A 17,016-nucleotide genomic window follows, 5' to 3' on the forward strand; every position below is an offset into this window, starting at 1 on the left:
TGTAACCTAGTCCCACACCTGTATCCGGCTTGCTGTGTGATCTTGGGCCAGTCTTCTGACTTCTTTGACTCTCAGCTTTCTCCTTTTATTTAAAAAAAAATAAGATTTTATAATCTTTAAAAAAAGATTTTATAAAGACAATACTTGTTCATTGAGAACAAGTGTAGAAGAGGGAGAGCTGGCAACCGACAGCGGGCCAGCTGTCCCCAGCAGCCCTGGAGAAATCAGGTAGCATCTGTCCCAGGGAGGGCAGAGCTGGCGGTCCTGTCCTTCAGGGCAGCACAGCCTCTGTCACCTCCCCTCGGTCGGCCAGGGCCAAGTGTGTGGACGGCAGCCACTGCATCTCGGCATTCCTTCTGCTCCACCGGTGTTGTATTCAGCTAGGAACACCGAACCGTTTCCAGCAAACCCTTCCTTTTCAGTCTGCTGTCTTTGAAATGTTCTGGCAGAGTTAGTATGTCAGTCTCCTCCAAGATCTTCATAAACTGCTAGATTGTGGCTGTTACTCCCCTATCAAGTTTGCAGAGAGCTTCAGCTTACAGACACTTGGCCAGAAAACCATGCGGGGTTCAGGTAAGCTCTTTATTCACCTCTTCCAGTTGGTCAGCTATCCTGTCCACAGACTTATTCCAAATCTTTCAACTTCTTCTCTGGACTGTTTGTTTTCCCAATTACCGCGGCCCCACAACCATTTTGTATTCCGGGTGCAGACAATCGCTTCTCCATCTCCTACAGAGATTTTCCCCTTACGTGTGAGTTTCTGAAAAGGTAGCAGGACCCCTGTGGCCTCTTCAACAACCTGGGCCACGTCCTCGACAGTTGGTTCACTACAGCCCTGTTGCGGGGTAACACGAAGGTCGTGCTTCTCATTACTGTGGGTGACAGTCACGCTGAGTCCAGCTGCTGTGGGGTCCTCACTCTTGGCTACCACTTTGCTCTCAGCCACCTCTTCCTCTGGGCCAAGAGAGGCCGTACTTTCTTCCTGGAGCCCCTGCTGGACACATCCCAGGCAGATGATTGGTGAGAGGGAGGGAGACCGCACCCCACCAGACCAGGACCCCAGCTGCCTCCTGGTCTGGTGCCAGGTCACCTCTGGCTGCTCTGCTCTGCTCTGCCAGACCCGTGCTTGTTGCCACCCAGCGGTGGGAGCTGCGCCTCAGCTTTCTCCTATGTAAGTCATCTGTGAACCCACCGCTGTCTGCTCAGGGGCTGCCTGGGGAGCACTTTGTCATCATAGATCTTATTGTTTGGGTGCTCACAACGGGCCAGTCTCTTTCATGTTCACAATACCCTTACACTTCTCCAGCTAGCAAATGAGGGACCCCGGAGCTTCGAGAGGGTCAGTGATCTGCCCAAGGTCACACAGCTGGTGAGTGCAGAGCCAGCACTAAAACCAGGTCTGAGTCCACAGCCAGCAATCTTAACACTGGACTCTGTTTCCTCCTGGAACTTACACTGTCAGCTCTGCAGTTTTCCAGATCAGTACCATGGGGGATGACACCAGGCTCTCTCCTCCCTCACACGGGTGGTCTGAGTGCAATGCAGATTTATGGCTCTTTGGAGGGAAATTCCAAATATCCTTAGTTTTACCAGCCCCTGTGCTGGTATTTCTCTAGCCCTGGTTGCCTGGCTGGGATGGAGCAGGCCAGAGGTGAAGGTCAGTGGCCTGGGAGGCCTGCCTGGGTCCCTGTGTCTTCCCTGCACAGCCTGTGCTGACAGAGACAAATTGCTCAAGATCTCCAGTGTTGGATTCCTCATTAACAGCATCAGGAGCTCTCAGGCTCTATCGATGCTCAGGCTCACCGGCCCCAGACCAATCCACTCGGCCTGGGAGGCCAGCGTCCCGTTTGCACAGCCCCGGGGACAAGTCTAATGTGCACAGCGGCTGGGAACCGCCCGCCCCATAACCCCCAGGGTCCTATCACCTCCAAATTTCTATGTTTTTATAATTTATTGAGTGTCTATTATCATTCCAAAGTCAAATTAGTTTGATTTATGATCTACCCTGGAATTGAATAGAAGCCAACAGGGTGGGAGAATGGGCGTAGAGTGACCGTGTAATGAGGCTGGCCCTGGACCCAGCTGGTCCTGGCTCCTCATTCCTAGTAAAGCCGGGTCAGCAGGAGAGTGTGAGAGATGAGGTGCAGCCCTGGGGCAGCCAGACTCCCTGGGGGTCCATGCCAGGGATTGGCATCAGATCCTGAAGGCAATGGTAAGCCAGTGAATGCTGGGCAAGAAGTCATAGTATCTGGTTTGCTTTTTTTAAAAGAAGACCATCTGAGGGGTGTGCGGAGGGTAGACAGACATGGCAGCAGAGGTTGAGTCAGGAACGCAGGTGAGGACTGAGCAGAGAGCGGCCTCGTTGGAGAGGAAGGGAAGTGGGAACCAGGTGAGAGGTTTTCAGAGGTGACCTTGGACAGGAGTCCATGTAGATTTGAAGTGCTGCACAGTGGGGCGAGCGAGGTTTCACACACAGACGCTGTGTGCTCCTAGACATATGGGGCCCCCTGCCCCGCACACAGTGGGCACCCTCCTCCCGCACTGACCCGGGCCTCACCTGCGCTCACATCCCCTCCTTCCTGCCCCAACCCTTCTGAGCCTGGGGCCTGCAGAATCCATCAGCCAGGACCCCCAGGATGGTTTTCTCCATTTGCCGACGTCTCTGGCTGGCCACACCACCACTGTGACTCTCGAACTTCACATAATGTGTAATTATAGCAACACAAGCATCAAATTACCAAGGACAAGTAGCTGCAAAGTAATTATATGATTCTTTGTTACTTGGAGGGGTTTTGGGTTCTCCCCCTCTTTAAAAGCACCAGTTTGGTGGGTGGGTGGGGAAGGCAGGTGGCAGATGTGCCAGAGGACGAGAGAGTGTGAGGGAGTTCAGCAATGTCAGGGTTGCAAGTGGGGGGAGTGCCTGGGTTGAGATGAGGGAGATCTGAGCATTCCCTCCCTCTCCACCCCTTCTGTCAGCTGCTTCCTCCAAGCCCCCTTATCGAATGGTATCACTCCACCCTCCTGGAGAAGGAGAGAAGGAGGGCTCAGTGGGGCTGGGGGGCCCAGGTGAGGAGGGTCAGGGAGATAGGTTAGGGGTCAGGGAAGAGCAGGAGGTGAGGGTGGTTTTCCAGGGGTGCTTTGGGACCACGATGAAGTGGTGCAGAGCGATGGTGCCCACACCATGTCTGAACAAGCACCCCGGCCCCATCGTACCCTCCTCACACATTTCCCACGGACCCTTCAGGCTCTGCTAAAGCCTCAAGGCTGACGTGAGAAGGGGACCTTGGTCTTGTCACCCATTCTCAGCAACAGATGGGAGGAAGCTCAGTGGTAGTTGTGAACCCCTGCCGCACCCCCACGGTGACCTAAAGGTGGTGAGGGATGTTTCTGTGTGCAGCCTTCCAAACAGCCTTCCTGAGCCAGCTGTCCCTATCCACCTGTGCTCAGTTGTAGTATGTGTTGCTGTCGTCCCTCCCATGACCTCCAGATTGGCAGCTGCCCTGCCAGTGACAGCCCCACCGTGGCCCCTGCCTGCAAGTTCACAGGCACGAAGCTTGCACCTGCCCGGCTTGGGACTGTGCACACAGTAGATGGCCAGTAAGGGTGGAGCAGCTAGAATGTTGGATCAATGAGGGGCTTGGCTCTAAGAGGCAGGAAACCCAGTGGCACAGGACTCTGGGATCCCCCTCATTCTCCAGGGGTACCAGGCTGTGAGAAGTTAACAGGAGGCTGGCCCGTACCACTGGGATGCCATGCAGGGACCAGTATGAGTTCTGGACTTCTCCCACAAGCCCTGGTGCCATCTTTGAAATGAAATTGTCTGCTTCCACCTCATAAGTGTGCTCTTACTAACTGGCACTCACTAGGCAGAATGCCTCTGAAGGGTTTGGTCAGCTCCCTGCACAAGTGTTCACATAGGTCCTTTCTCCTCGACGGGACCCTGTAGTGCTCTCCCGCCGTGGGCTCCATGCCCAGCCAGTGCTCTGCTCACAGGGAACCACAACTGTGAACATCCTCAGACACGCAGTGCAGCCACCGTTGAAAAGTCTCTCCCTCACTCCCATTATGGTTTACATTACAGAGCAATTATCCCTCCCAGCAGCTGTGTAATTCACAGGTCACATCCATTCACCCTGCTAACGGCACTCGGCAGACCCACACCTGCCACAGCCCAGAAAGCCAGAAAGAGGCCAAGGCCCCAGCACTGGGCCCCTTCTTGGTGCTGTGGAGAAGCGATGGGGAAGCTCCTGATTCAGACTCCCAGGTCCATGGAGGGGAGGTGGCGTTGGGGGTCCAGGGAAATTTCCTCCCTCCCCCAACGTCACAGGCAGCAGGCTGTGCTCAGGTTGTGGACACTCCCCTTGCTAGAGTGGGCAAGGGCATGCTGGCTGAATTTTGGATGCCATAAAATTAGCCCTTTTAATTGCCCAGTTGCTGGATGGCCTGGGGTGCAAGAATTCTGCTCTCAGGTCTCCGGGGGCAGAAGGCCAGCAGTAATACAGTCACCGTGGCGCTTCCAATGGGTGCCCCATCCAGGCAGCCATCTGTCTGTCTCCGTGATGAGAGGCTGTGCAAGGTATTTGGAATTAGAGAGCCAAACACATCTAGGGGATGGTCTCCTGAGCCATTTTACTTATCTGTTCAGACTTACAGAGTCTAGAACTTAGTTACTCAAATGGAAGGAAGCAAACTGAAAGTTTATTTTTTAACTATTTTCCCCCAAAAAACATAAAGCGAAGAGCATGAGCCCTTTTTCATCCCAGTCCCAACCCTACTCTCCCACAATCCCAGGAAAAAGCACTGCTAGCAGTTGGTATATGTACTTCTTTTATCTATGCATTCATAGATGGGTAGGTGGAGAGATAGCTAGATGGATACACGCACACATATAATTTTAGAAAACCCATAAAGGGATGAAAGCTACATACGGTTCTGTTGATATATTTTACTTGACAATATACTGTAGAGATCTTTCCATGTCCCTGTATGTGTGTGTGTTGACGTCATCCTTGTGAACCACTAGATAGTATTCCTTAGTGTGGATGGCTCCTAATTTGTGTTACCACTTCCATTTTAATTGTTCCCATTTTATGTTGTTACAGGTAATCCTCCAGTGTCTGGGAATGCATTTTCCTACAAGTAATAGATTATAACCATAAATACGTATAAACATGGTTATAATGGCTTAAACAAGATTCTCCCTTTCTTCCCAGTTTCTTTCTTCTCTCCTTCCTTCCTTTCCTTAAATGTCATGGGAAGTCTGGTGGCAGGCAGTCCAGCGCTGTTCAAAGATGTTCTTCTGTCCTCCTGTTCTGTTGCCCTAGTTTATGGCTTTGGTCCTCGTGGTGAAAAGATGGCTTCTGAAGCTCCAGGGTCTGCTGCTACTTTTCAGTTAAGAGTGAAGGTGAAGGGCAAAAGCCAAGGGCATTTTGCCTTTCAGAGTTTGCTTTTGTGTATGGGGTGAGGGGTGGGGGATAATGAAAAGGGAACTGTCTGCAAGAACGTACCTCCACGTATATGGCCAGACTATGTCACATAGTCAATTAACCCTGCCCTTAAGGGAGGCTGGAAATGGATTTACTTTGCAGGCTCAGTTGTAGAGGAAGGTGCTTAGAAGAAGGTAGCTGGAATGGCATGTGAGCCTTCCTCAGAGCTCATCCACCACAGCAAAAGTGTGAGTAGAGCTGTAGGTGAGAGTCCCAGAATTGGATTTTTTTTAAACTTCAATCTGTTTGAGCTGGTGTTCAAGGTCTAAAATCTGGAGGCTTGTCTCATTCTTTCCTACATGTGTCTCTGGCTCAGCGCACCTAGTTTCCTAACCTCTGAACACTGGGCACTCACGTGCTCGGTCCCACCCCTGACTTGGACCCCACTCTCCTAGGTCCCATCCTGCTCTGAGGCTCAGTTCTATCTTACATCTTCCTGGAAGCATCCCCTGGCCAACTCAGCTGGGAAGTTTTCTTTTTCCAAAATGGAGAGTCTATATGATGTTGTTCTAGGTTCTCCTTCCCTCTCCATCCTTCCTTAGAATTGTTGGCAGGGGTCTGTTTGGTCAAGGAGCTAAGGGGAAAAAATACACATAGAAGAGAGGGACGTGGCCCCAGGCTAGATTTTGGACCAAGCGGCTGCCTGGAGACAGGTGGAATCTATTTTCAATTAATATCTCAGGAATTTGAGCCCAAATTCTGGAGAATGGTGGCTGCAAGTAGAAAGTGGGGAAGCAATTGCTCTGAGTCTCTGAGGGGTGCTGGGAGGCAAGGTGGCCCTGGGGCTGGTGAGGGGCCTGCTCCTTGTGGATCCACTGCTGGAGGCCTGGGAGCCGCAGGTGGAGTGAGATGGGAAAGGAAACTGCCTGTGAGAGCCCTGTGGTTCCCAGCACCCGTGGGATGACACAGGGGAGTTTGTGAGCTCCAGGGATCTTGGCACAAACATCCGAGCCGGTGGTGGTAGTTGGAGCTGGAGCAGGAGGGGTGGAAAATGGCTGGTCTGGGGGGTGGCTGGAGGATGGCACTCATGAGCACACATGAGAGGGGTGGGGTAGGGTGGTGTGGGGTGCCGGGGTGGCTAAGGCACTGGGTGAGCAGGTGGGGTGGAGCCAGAGAGATCCTGTGCTATAACTGCCCTGTTGATTTGTTAAGTGGAAGACTCAGGTTACATATGCAGACGCCTGACCTTATGGGAGGTCTGCAAGGGCCTTCTCAGGATGTCAGGCTCTCGCTGTCCTACCAGCCTCTTCCCCCTGCAGCGGGCTGCACTCACTGCTGCAGCTCCATTTTGCAGCAAGGTGATTTGGGAGAAGACGCCAGGAAGCGGCGCTGCCCAAAGCTGGCCAGCCTACGGGCGCTTGGTTTTGATAGCCCGGAAGCATCTTTTGAGTGGATGTGCTTGCAAATTTTTCCAGGCAAAAACTACTGTATTCTTGGTCTCAGGAGTAGAATTTTGGAGTTTGTGTGATATCAGATTCCAAATTATTTCTAAGGAGGATTGGCCTTCCTTTCCTTTTCTTTTTTCCTGCTAATTATTCTTCCCTCCTGCCTTCCACCTTGCTGTCTTCTCTCCACAGACATTTATTGAGCCCACGGCCATTGAGAGGGGAGGAGTCAGGCTAGAATCCAATCCTGGCTTCCCCATTTGCTAGGTGGCAATGTTGGATTGATTACTTGCCTTCTCTGTCCCTCGGTGGTCTCATCTATTAATTGGGGAATAACAGTGATATGTATTTTGTGGGATGTTGGCAGGATTAAATGCTGTACCAATAAATGCTTTATTGGTGGTTGGTACATAGTAAGAGGTAAGTAACAACAACATTAGCTGTTATTATTTAGCATAGCAGCTGTGGTGGTCAGTGCTAAGTGGACACACTCGGCGTGGTCCCTGCCTTCTTGAAACTTAGGGTCTCAGGCTCCAAGGTGTGCTTTCAGTTTCCTATCTCTGCTGACGATGATAACACAAGATTTCTGCCTCACTGGGTACATCAAATGGGTGAGTCCTAGGAAATGTGACTGTGAACGGACCTTCATCTGATACAATTCACATGTGGCCGAGACAACTTTTATTTTATGAGTAAAGCTTACACATAGTCAAACAAGTTAGATGATGCTAAAAGTTAAGTCAGAAAAAAGACTTCCTATTTCTTCCCTATCCTCCTCCTTAAAGAATGCTTTTCATTCTCTTTATGGTTTCTTCTAGTATTTAAGTCCATATTCCTAACTCATGTGTTCCGTACCATGAGTCATCATTTTTGTGAAAGATGAAGATTTTTACTTTCTTCTACCTCTCTTCTCTTCTCCTGCCCTCCCACTGTGGACAAATCGCGTTTTCTGTCAGATTTGTATTCCGCTTTTGCTACTGTGACCCTGTGAATACTGCTCGCCGAGTCGAGTGATGCACCATGACAGTATTTTATTTCTTGTTCAACTTTTATGTTTTTGGAGTTAATAACTGCATTATTCTGTCATTTCTTTAGATTTTTGCTTATCCAGCTGAGGATATTATTTATAGGCACTTTTTCCACCTAAGTTTTATTTTATTCCTTAAAATTTCTATTTGCCTGACTCTCATTTTTCTGTTTCAGTGTCTCTCTCTCACATTGCAGACATTCCTCCGTTGCCTGCTGACCCTTCACAGTTCATTCATTTTCAGAGCGATGTGTAAGAAATCGATTGGAGCCCCGTGTGTACACAAGGCTTATTGTCTTGGGAGCTGTGTGGGAGGAGCGATGGGTGGTCAGCAGGCTTTTTCCTGGTAGACACCCATGTGTCAATATCTGTAGGTTTTTCTTTTCATAGGGAAGGATCTTCCAGTTCCCTGGCTGGGAATGCAACTGTGTTTGCTGAGGGTTTGGAGCTGAGAGGCAGCGGAGGGCTGTTTGTCTCCTGTGCAAACCTTTGTTGAATTCCCCTGTCAGTCCTGGGCCCTCCCACTGTCACCCTCCTCGGTGGCCTGGCAACTGTGAGTTGGTTCAAGGTCTCAGAGTTCCTGGGGGTAGAGGCCTGTTATCTGACTGGGTGGGGTTAGGGCCTGGGAGACTAAATTTGCCTCCTACGTACTTTCAAACAGTCTTCCTGCTTTCACTTCTTCCCTTTCTCTGTATTCTGCGGTACCGGCCTTCAGTGCCAGAGGCTAACTGGGTTTTACTATACATGTACATTCTTCTCCACCCCACTGCTGGGTCCTAGGTATGACCTTCCTGACCCCGGCTTAGTCATTTCCATCTGTTTTTGCCTTTCTTTTGTTCTGTTCTAAGTTACAAAGCTCCTTTAGTTTCATTGAAGATGAAGTTTGTATTTCTGCTTTTTTTCCCCTTTACTATTTGGAGTGAATTTAAAAAGAAAAGTTGACAGAAATATCTGTATCTGATATCTTGAAACTAGTTGGAAACACTATGAAGTGAAGAATGCTGGAATGTATGTCGTCCTTCAGACATCTAGTAGATCTAAAATAATTCTTTTGCCCTGGCCTGGTTGCTCAGTTGGTGGGAGCATTGTCCCATGTACCAAACGTTTGTGGGTTCAATCCTTAGTCAGGGCACATACCTAGGTTGCTGGTTCAGTCTCTGGTTGGAACAAGTACAGGAGGCAACCAGTCAATGTTTCTTACATAGGTGTTTCTTTTTCTCTCTCCCTTCTTCTCTCTCTAAAATCAATAATAAAAGAAATATCCTCAGGTGAGTATTAAAAAAAATTAAAATAATTCTTTCAATTTAGCCAGAGCCCTAGAAAGCTGCATACCCATATTTTACCATATTTTAAGCCTGTTGCACTGGAGTTCCGAGTTGCCGAGTTTCATACAGTGTGACGCCACCAGCCTGTAAGCGTCCCAGCGAACTCCAGGTTGTGTGTCCTGCAAGGCAGCTTCTGAGGACGTGGGTCATCACCTCAGATGTTCTTCTCTTGCAACCATCCTCAGGGGAGTTTCTTTGTCTTATTTTTGTATAATGACTCGTTGTTTTCTATTGAGCAGTTGGCTTGTCTTTATTTTTTGGTTTATGTTTCCCTTTTCCCGTTGGCTTCTGGAGAGCTCAGAACACAATATTAGGCTTACTTTTAGCCCACACATAGAACTTAATTTTGTGTTCCAGGGTTATTTTTGTTGCCATTTTATTTCCACTCTTGTTTGCCTGTGCCTTTGGTTCTTCCTTCTCACCACTCCTACTTCTTACTATATGGTTCAATTTTATCTGTTGGTTGTCAATAGCTTTAACTCTTTTTGTGTGTGAAAGAGTAATCAAAGTAAACAAGTAGAATGTTGACAAATGGAATTAGTGAATGCATAGATATCTAAAATTTGTATTGTTCAATGAATGCTCTCTTTAGTCATACTAAATTTCATCTCTTGCTTTGATCATTTCTTACTAAAATGAGGAATGTGAGGGATGGATAAATTAAGTGATTTATTCAATATCCCTCAGAAAATTAGTGGTGGAGCAAAGTCATGTACTAGGCCCCCTTCCATGGCTTTGCTTTATCACTTCCTAAGAGATTTCAAGGAATAAAAGGTCACCCCAGCTTCTTTGACCCAAACCCAGAACTCTGGTCTCAGATCTCCCAGTCTTGGAGGCCACTCACTTTGAATTAGAGAGCCCAGAATTTGCAAAGTTTTGTCATCTATGGATTTTACCATATTTTAAGCGCTTGTTTCCCACTTCTGTTCCCCTTCCCTATAGATCCAATCTAGACACGCATATGGAATAAGCACCATGGTGGGTCCTGCAGAAAAGTGGAGGAGGGTGGTCAAAAGGTACGATCTTCCAGTTAGAAGAGCAATAGGCAGTAGGGATGTGGTGTGCAACACGAGGACTCTAGTCAACGCTGCTGGATGACATGTAGAAACGTGGTTAAGAGAGTACATCCTAAGTGTTCTCATCACAAGGATTTTTTTTGCTTTTTCTTTTTATAGTATCTATCTGAGGTGATGAATGGTAACTAAACCTATTTTTGTAATCATTGCAATATATATATCACCTTAAACTTGTACAGGGATGTAGGTCAATTATTTCTCAATTAAAAAACAATGGAGAGACAGGAAGACAAACACACAGATCCATCCAACCAACGGGCATTCACTGACTCCTATCAGTGTTCACAACACTAAAATACATGGCAATACAGCCCTGGCTGGTGTGGCTCAGTGGATTGAGTGCCAGCCTGAGAACCAAAGGGTCGCTGGTTCAATTCCCAGTCAGGGCACACACCTGGGTTGCAGGCCAGGTCCCCAGGAGGGGGCATGCAAGAGGCAACCACACATTGATGTTTCTCTCCCTGTCTTTCTCCCTCCCTTCCCCTCTCTCTAAACATGAATAAATAAAATATTTTAAAAATAAAATAAAATACATGGCAATACAAAATGCCACTTTTGTTATGAAAAAAATAGCTTGAAACTCCATTTTCATAGAACTCCTGGGGCCATCAGATTGCTTTTCCTGAATAAAGTGAGGCTCTTCTCAGGCAGCCCAGGAAACAGATAGGGCCTGAGGCCTCTCTATCACGGACCATGGGTGGAGCAATTAGTTCTGTGAGGCCAGTAAAAGTAGCAGTTTGCCCAATATTCCTGGTGGTTCAGTTGCTATTTTTTTCATAAGGGATATTCCTACTGCTTTCCTGTTGTCTAATGTGAATAGTGTTTGGAGTGCAGGTGGGGGTGGGGAATGAACCTCAGATTTGTTATTTAATTACACTTTTGAGTTATCTTGAATTCCCTGCTCATCCATCTGGTTGTCTCTTCCTCACTAAGGGATTTGGCATGGGACAGAGTCCTTACTAGGTCCTTCCCAAAGCAGGTCATTTTATTACTGTTAAGAATTATATCAGTTTACTGTTGCTATAAACTTAGTGGTTTAAATAACATAAAGTCATTATCATTCCATTTTGATGGTCCAAACTAGGGCTTATTGGGCTAACACCAGAATGTCACCAGGCTTGCATTCCTTTGTGGATGCTCTGGGGAGACTCTGTTTTCCCGCCTTTCCCCGCTTCGAGAGGCTGCCTGCAGTCCTTGGCTTACGGCCTCCTTCCATCTTCAGAGCCAGCCGTGGCCAGTGTAGTCTTTCCCACCTGGCACCACTCTGACACTTGATTTTTCTGCCTCTCACTTCCACACTACAGACCCTTGTGACTACATTGAGCTGAACCAGATAATCCGTCATCCCAGAACGAAATTTGGCATCATCCTCACCTCCTTTCCCTTTCCCTCATCGCCTCACCACCTCCAGCTCTATCTGCCTACTTTCCTGAAGTGTGTTGCGTGTCCACACTCCTCTCTACCCTGTCCTGTGGGGGTTCAGGCTCAGTGGTTCAGGGGGGCAACTACAGCAGCTGCCCTCTGCCCCCACACCGCGTCTTCCAATCTGCACTCCACCAGCAGCCACAGTGATTTCTAAAAAGTGACACTTTTTCTTTTGAGATAATTATAGATTCACATGCAGATGCAAGAACTAATAGAGAGATCCATATACCCCTTACCCAGTTTCCCCAGTGGTGACATCTGACCCACAATATTGGCATCGGTAAAGTCAAGAAATAGAGTAGCTCTAGCACCACAAGGACCCCGTGTTACTTTATTTATTTGTTTGTTTTAAAAATTGTAGTAAAATACACAGACCTTATAATCTCCCATCTCAACCATTTTTAAGTGTACAGTTCAGTGACGTCTCGTCGCTTCACGTCGCTGTGCTACCACCACCGCTGTTCATCCACAGAATTCTTTTCATGTCGCAAAGTAAAACTCTGGACTCGTTAAACAATAACTCCCCTTCCCCACTGCCCTGGTAACCACCACTCCATTTTCTGTGTCCATGAATTAGACTCCTGTAGGTGTCCTGTGTAAGTGGAGTCCTGTAGTATTTGCCCTTATGTGACTGGCTTATTTCACTGAACATAATGTCCTCAAGGTGTACCCATGTTCTAGCATGTGTCATAATTTCCTCTGTGTCAAGGCTGAGTAGTATTCTGTTGTATGCACAGCGCACATTCTGTTTATTGATTCATCTGTCAGCGGACTCCTGGGTGGCTTCACCTTTTGGTTACTGTGAGTGAAGCTACTTTGAACATGGGTGCACAGGTACCTCTTCCTGTGTTGTCCTCTTAGGGCCACACCCGCCACCTTCTCTTCCCCACCCCTTCCTAACCACTGGCAACCACTCATCTGCTTTCCATTCCTATAGTGCCACTTCAACAGTGTTGTATAAATGCAATCATACAGTATGTAACTTTTTGGGATTGGCCCTTTTAAAAAATTTGGCATAATTTCCTAGAGTTTCAATCAATGATTATGTTAATAGTTTGCCATTTTTAAAAAATTGCTCAGTCAGTCATCTTTTTCAAGTATACACTTTGAATCACATCATTCAATGGCTTACATCTCTCCAGTAGCATATGGAACAATGTCCACACTCCCTGCCACGACCTCTAAGACCTGTTGGGATTTGACCCCTGCCTCACTCTCCAACCTCAATGCCATCTACCTTCCACCTTGCCTCATTTACTTTGCTTTATTCACACAGGTTTCCTGATAGTATAAAAATACTCAAATCCTTCCTGCTTGTCCTTTCTCCTCCTTACCCTGTCTTTGAATTTACTGTTTCCTTCACCTGCAATGTATGTAAATACTAGTGAACATTTATAGCCACAACCATGTACCAGGCAGTGTTCTAATTTTTAGAAACACATCAGCATACTTCTCACCACAACCCTATGAGGTAGATACTATTATCATGCTGTTTTATCTATGAGGAAACTGAGGCACAGAGATATCATCTAACTTGCCCAGGTTCACACAGTGATTAAATGGCAGACAGAGCAGGATTTGATTCCAGGCTCTGCAGAACCCTCTACTCCTGATCCCATTCAGCACCCAGCCCTTTCCTCAAGCACCATTTCCTCAGAAAGCCTTCTCTGACTGTCGTCTCTACACCAGCATGATCTCCATTGTTGCCACATTTCTTCCCCTGTGGGTTTTTGTACATTACTACATACTTGTGGATTCATACATTGGGTTGGCCAAAGAGTCCATTAGGTCTTTCCTGTACGATGGCTCTAGTAGCACATAGTTGCCCTTTAATTATATTTGAAGCCATTCTGTTAGATTGTATTGTGACAGCTGTCATATCAGTGTACATTTTTAAAAAAACTTATCAAAATTGGTGAATTTTTGTGTAGCCATTTTAATATTGAAGATGGAAGAAAATATGCAACATTTCTGGTGTGTGAGGTCTGTCCAGAAAAGGTCTAGCCATTGTTAATATAGTGAGAACAGTTTGTGTGACATCAATGTAACCTGGCAGCCTAGGAGAGTGGACTGGAATGAGCATGTGTGAACAGTGACGACTTCACTGTACTAGTCAGTCAGGCAGTAGACACCATTGAGTGAGCATGTGTACTGTGTGGCTGTCCCATTCAAAATGACTGAGTGAGTAGAGCAACAAATGTGCATCAAATTTTGTGTTAAGCTTGAACATTTCTCTGTGGAAACTATTCAGATGGTTCAGAAGGCGGAAGCTATTGACAGTGTCATCATGACAATGTGCCCGCTCACTCATCATGTCTTACACAGAGTTTTTGGCAAAACATCAAATGAGCCAGGTGACTAAGCCCTGCTACAGCCCAGATTTGGTGCCCTGAGACTTCAGGCTTCTCCCAAAACTAAAATCACCTTTGAAAGAAAAGAGATTTCAGACCATCAATGAGATTCAAGAAAATATAATGGAGCCACTGATGGCAATTGGGAGAACTGTGTGAGGTCCCAAGGTGCCTAATTTTAAGGGGACTGGGGCCTCATTGTCCTATGTATAATGTTTCTTGTGTCTTCTTCAATAAATGTCTCTATTTTTCATATCAGGTGGCCGGATACTTTCTGGACAAACCTCGTATTTTGGTTTATTATTTCAAGAAAGGTATAAAAACACAACTGAAACTCAAAAAAAGATTTGTGCATTATATGGAGAAGGTGCTGTGACTGATGGAATGTGTCAAAAGTGGTTTGTGAAGTTTCTTGGTACTATTGACATTTTGACCAAATAACTCCTTGCTGTGGGTCTGTCATATACATGAGAAAGTGTTCAGCCGCACCCCTGGCTTCTACCCACTAGAAGCCAATAGCCAGAGATCGTTGACATACTCAAAATATCCACATCAATAAAGTTATTGGTGAAAATGAGTCTTTTATTTCATGGAAGAAACTAAATGGACTTTTTGGCCAATCCAATACATAATGTAATATTGTTGTTTTTCAAGTTTTTAAACTTTATACAAATGGTATCATACTATAGCTATCATTCTGAGTTTGGTTTTTAGCTCAACAATGTTTTTTGAAATTTGTATATACTGAAGATTTGGTTCTAGTTCATTTATTTTAAATAAGTGGAGAGCAGGCTGACAGCTGTCAGAGGGTTGGGGGGCTGGGTGGAAGGTGGAGGGATTGAGCAAAGAAGGAAAAAAGAGGAAAAAACTCATGGACACAAACAACAGTGGTGATTGCCATGCGGAGGGGCGTGGGGGGCAGGGGAGGAGGGTACAGCAGGGCACATGGTGACGGAAGGAGACGTGACTCGGGGTGGAGAGCACACAACAGTGTACAGGTGACGTGTTGTGGAACTGTGCACCTGAAACCTGTATAATTTTGTTAACCAGTGCCATCCCAGGAAGCGCAATAAGAAGGAAAAAATTACGTAGGATTAAAATGAAATACCATATCTAAGAATCATATTACAGGTAAAATCAGATATGATAAGTAGATACTTAGAGAAGTCAATAAAATAAGGACTATTACAAAAACTGGAGAGTAATCATTTTATAACTATATATCTATAATCCATCTGGTTTCTTGATGGACATTTAGGTTGTTCCTAATTTTTTCTGCCACAAACAATACTGGAATGAACTGTCTTGCCCAGGTACCCTTGGATACATGGGCAAAAGTGTTTATACTCAGAAGTTCTTTACTCAAGAAGGGAATCACTACTGGACCATAGGTTATAAGAATATTCATCTTTACTAGAAATTGCCAAGTTTCTATCCAAGGAAGTTTCTATCTGTTTATTCTCCTACTAGTAGTTTATGGGAGTTCCTTTTTCTCCACATAAAAGAATCATATTTTTGTTTTGAAAATATCACTCTGGCAGCAAAATGAACAGGTCGTTGGGTGGGGGCGGGAGTGGGTGCCAAAAGGGCCCAGGCCCTGGACAGCGGAGAGCCAGCCTGGAGCACTTCCTCAGCTCCACAGTTCCGGTGGAGAAGTCGCCACGTGCGCCGTGCTGCCTCTTCACACTCTCCCTCGTGGGATCGGGCCGGCAAAAACGGCATTATCTGCTTCTCATGTGTTATCAATCACATAGTAAATTGAATGGGCAGGCAAACTGCTCTTCTTTGTAGAAAATTATTATTTATTTTTTATTTAACAAAACTCAAGGCTCAGAGGGCACTCCATTGTGCCCTTCTGGGGTTTTAGTATTTTCTCGGCTTGGCTCAGCCTGGGTTGTTTGTTATGCATGTGTTGTATTGCAAATGTGGAGCAAATGAAGCCGAGATATCAAATTAATACTGTGATCTGTTTTCTGTTTTGTTGCCATAACAATCTGTGGCTCTTGAAGCAAAGAGAAAATTAGAATTGTATTAAAGGTGTTTACACCATGTACACTCCATCCTGCATTATTATTTATTGCTATACTAAGTGTATTTAACATTTGCTTACGGAGAGTTCACTGCTACTGCTTTTTGCCTTGTGATTTTTCTGCTCATCATTCAAACCTGGTTTTGCTTTCTGACCTTGACTTTTCCTATAGTTCTGAGCAGGAAGGAAGAGGGAGGTTTGGTCAGATGCTTCACAATCTCTTGACTCATGTTTATCGCTCCCCATCAGGCCCCAACCCTTGGAGTTCTTTAAAGTCAAGAGTATTGGTTAGAAAGAAAGCAGAAACTGGAGAAAGTTTTCCTCATCTCTTTGCTCCATTTCTGCCCCCCAAACCTGAATGGGAGGCCCAGCATCCTTCTGGAGAGATGAAGAGAAGTGGAGGAGTTGAAGAAAGGAAAATTAGAGGGATTTACGTGTTAGAGGGGTGCGGATCAGTATGGCAAGTGGAGAATTAGGGTGCTGGTCCTGTAAGATCTACCTTCATTCTACTCTGTCCCCAAGGTCAAGTACTCACCTTTTCAGAGCTGAGGTCACTCTTTGACTGAGGTCCTTACTGCCCCCCAGTGATCACAGAGTACACCCTGATGGGCCTCAAGGTGGCTGAAATGGTGGAGCTGGGGTGGCAGAGGCCACCCAGCTAACCAGGTAAGTTTACCCATGTGGATGTGACTGTATGGAGATGTATGCTCTTTTAAGGTAGATGTGATTCCCGCTCCATTTACCACCCTATAACTCCTAAAATAATGCTGGGCACACACAAGGAGCTCGAGAACTGCGTTCACTGATTATCATGGTCATTGCAGACACAGGGCAAAAGATAGTTTCCTTCCTGGTGGTGAAGGAAGATGGGTTTAAAAATGGACAACTCCTGGTGAGTTATGCCCACTTGAG

At 46.5% G+C, this 17,016-nt stretch overlaps 1 pseudogene; it reads right to left on the reverse strand.

Annotated features, from left to right (window-relative positions):
- Positions 1–380: 380 nt before the first annotated feature.
- On the reverse strand, positions 381–15,797 carry LOC112321101 (BAG family molecular chaperone regulator 1 pseudogene; annotated as a pseudogene).
- Between the last annotated feature and the right edge of the window lie 1,219 nt (positions 15,798–17,016).

Source organism: Desmodus rotundus, chromosome 4, assembly GCF_022682495.2.
Source record: "Desmodus rotundus isolate HL8 chromosome 4, HLdesRot8A.1, whole genome shotgun sequence".
Classification (NCBI taxonomy): Eukaryota; Metazoa; Chordata; class Mammalia; order Chiroptera; family Phyllostomidae; genus Desmodus; species Desmodus rotundus.